Source organism: Triticum aestivum, chromosome 7A (assembly GCF_018294505.1).
Source record: "Triticum aestivum cultivar Chinese Spring chromosome 7A, IWGSC CS RefSeq v2.1, whole genome shotgun sequence".
In the NCBI taxonomy this organism is placed as follows: Eukaryota; Viridiplantae; Streptophyta; class Magnoliopsida; order Poales; family Poaceae; genus Triticum; species Triticum aestivum.
In genome coordinates this window covers 10,550,654-10,553,892 of record NC_057812.1, presented here as the reverse complement: position 1 = coordinate 10,553,892, position 3,239 = coordinate 10,550,654, and positions in this window count along the sequence as shown.

Below are 3,239 nucleotides of genomic sequence, written 5' to 3'. Positions count from 1 at the left end.
AGGATCTGGGCCCGCGTGGGCCTGACGTGGGGGCCCGCCGGCGGCGGCGGGAGGCGGCGACACCACTTGGCGGCTCCTGGTTGGGCAGCGGAGGCGGCGGACATTGCGGGCGGACATGTCTGTCGGCGGGGTTTCGTCCGGCGGCGGCGGGAAAAATGGATCTAGGGTTTTCCGCGAATTTCGGGAGGGGAGCACATATTTATAGGTAGAGGGAGCTAGGAGAGTCCAAATGAGGTGCGGTTTTCGACCACGCGATCGTGATCAAACGACCGAGATGATAGAGACGGTTTAGGTGGGTTTTGGGCCAAAATGGAAGGGTGTTGGGCTGCAACACACACGGGGCCTTTTCGGTCCCTCGGTTAACCGTTGGAGTATCAAACGAAGTCCAAATGGTACGAAACTTGACAGGCGGTCTACTGGTAGTAAACCAAGACCGCTTGGCAAGTCTCGGTCCAATACGGAAATATTTTAACCCCCACACATGAAAAAAAGGTAGAAATGACCACCGGAGGAGATAGGAGCGCCGGAATGCAAAACGGACAACGGGGAAAATGCTCGGATGCATGAAACGAACACGTATGCAAATGAAATGCACATGATGACATGATATGCAATGCATGACACGCAAGTAATTACAAGGCAACAACAGCGAATAACTGGAGGACACCTGGCACATCGGTCTCGAGGCGTTACAGCGTGCCCCCTCCCCCCTAGTCCGAATAGGACAAGGAAGGGGGGGGGGCGGCGCCCCCCTTTCCTCTTTCCTCCTTCCCTTTTCCTTCTCCAACAAGGCAAGAAGGGGGAGTCCTACTCCCGGTGGGAGTAGGACTCCTCCAGGCGCACCCCTAGGCCCCGGCCGCACCTCCCCCCTCCCTCCTTTATATACGGGGAAAGGGGGCACCCCATGACACACAAGTTGACCTTCATGATCGTTCCTTAGCCGTGTGCGGTGCCCCCTTCCACCATATTCCACCTCGGTCATATCGTAGTTGTGCTTAGGCGAAGCCCTGCGTCAGTAGAATATCATCACCGTCATCACGCCATCGTGCTGACGAAACTCTCCCTCAACACTCGGCTGGATCGGAGCTCGAGGGACGTCACCGAGTTGAACGTGTGCAGAACTCGAAGATGTCGTACGTTCGGTACTTGGGTCGGGAAGACGTACGACTACTTTCTCTACGTTGTGTCAACGCTTCCGTTGCCGGTCTACGAGGGTACGTAGACAACACTCTCCCCTCTCGTTGCTATGCATCACCATGATCTTGCGTGTGCGTAGAATTTTTTTTAAAATTACTACGTTCCCCAACAGTTGGTTCCTCAACAAAATACACCCTAAGCTCGCAGGAATTGAGAGCCCTTGGTGCGTCGTGAGGAGAGGTCCTATGTATTTTTTTTTGAGACAAAGGAGAGCTCCTGTGTAATGCTCCTTGTCTCCAGTGGGGTCCTCGATGCACGAGAGCCTCGACTGGGCTGGCCCATTTACTTTGCCCATAGCACACGTACACTATAGCGTAGCTATTTGTTCACTGTATGGGGTTTCTGGTGCCACCGTCGCCGCTGTCACCTAAGAAATTTAGCCGCCCTGACCTTCGGCTGCCATCTTGGTGCTGAGAGGTGGGGGAGCCTCGGATCTTCAAGACATCTTTGTTCTTCATCAACGTCTATGATCATCATTTCTCTCAATCTTTTGGCAGTGCCATGAGGTTAGAGAGTTTTATGTCCTCGCACATTCAATTATTCGGATCTAATGAGTTTATGTTGCCGTGTCAAGCTTTTTTTGTTGTTGATTTGATTCTTTAAGGAGGTGAAATCTTTCATCGACATCATAGTGATGATATAGTGATTTGATGGCTTGCATTTTTAGGGGATCATGCCCAGGCCAAGTACATTCATCAACCAAGGCTCCCCATCTTTTTGCATGGGCAACTCAAGACGCTTTCAAAAATCATTATTGGTAATGTTCGTGTGGGCGAAAGAGTGACAACAACATTTTTGCTCCAGTCGAATTGCAGCCTCTTTACCGAAGTCTTCAGAGTATTTCTTCGAGCAGAGATTAATGCTCGTGTGGGTGAAAGAGTGACAACATTATTGCTCCGGTCCAATTGCAGCCTTTTTACCAAAATCTTTGGAGTATTTCTAGTAGAGATTGATACCGCGAAGACATGAACATTAGGAGTTACTTTGTATTTTCTTGGATCTTAGGTCCAAATCGGGTGTAGCTATAATTGTTATGGAGTAATAATAAAGTTACAGGTGTTTCTCAAAAAAAAAACTGTTAACTGCCCCCCCGAGTTGCGGTAGCATCTAAGTTTTAAGACGTTTTGTTTCATTTGAACATTTTTGAAAAGTGAATAATTTTAAAACTTCTGAATATTTTTCAAGACAACCGTTTTTCTTGCAAATTTCCTAACTAAATTTGGAATGGAAACATTTTTCTGAATTTGTGAAATGGGAACATTTTTTGATATTGTGAACAATTTTTAAAAACAGGAACATTTTTAAAATTTATGTAATTTAAAAATGGGAACATTTTTTTGAAGTTTTGAACAATGTTTGATTTTTTAAAATTCCACATAAAATTTTGAAAACACAAACTTCTTTGAAATTCTGGATTTATTTTCAAAATTCCAAACATTTAAAAAACGAATTTTAAAGAAAAAAGAAAAAAAGGTAAAAGGAACAGCAGGAAAAAGAAAAATGAAAGAACCAAACCTAAACCGGCCAGGAACCTTCTAGAAAGTTCTCAAAACCGAGATCCGTGGATCGCTAAACGGGCCGGCACAATTAGTAGCTCGCCTCGCTCTGTTTGTGTTTTTGCTCGAAAAATCGACGCAAAGAGCGTCATATAGAATTTGCGGCGTGCTGGATTAATTTTCCAAGAAATTTTATTTCGTTTTTCAACTAAACACGAATAACTTATTTTGAAAATGTGATAATTTTTAAATTATGAGAAATATTTATAAAAAGAGAATCTCTTTGTGAACTTTTTTTTTATAAAACATAATCAAATTTTGAAAACATGAACATTTTCTGAACTTTTCAAACAATTTCCAAAATACGATTTTTTTCGAAATTTTCGAAACATATTAAAAATGGTACACAAGTCCCAAATCTTTCAAAGTATGATGAGAGCGACCGAGGGCCAAATGTTATCACTAATGCCGGTCCGTGTTGGACGTTCCAAACATCTGGGATAGTGTTGTTACCCTTTCCTTCTAACCCTATCACCATGCACACGT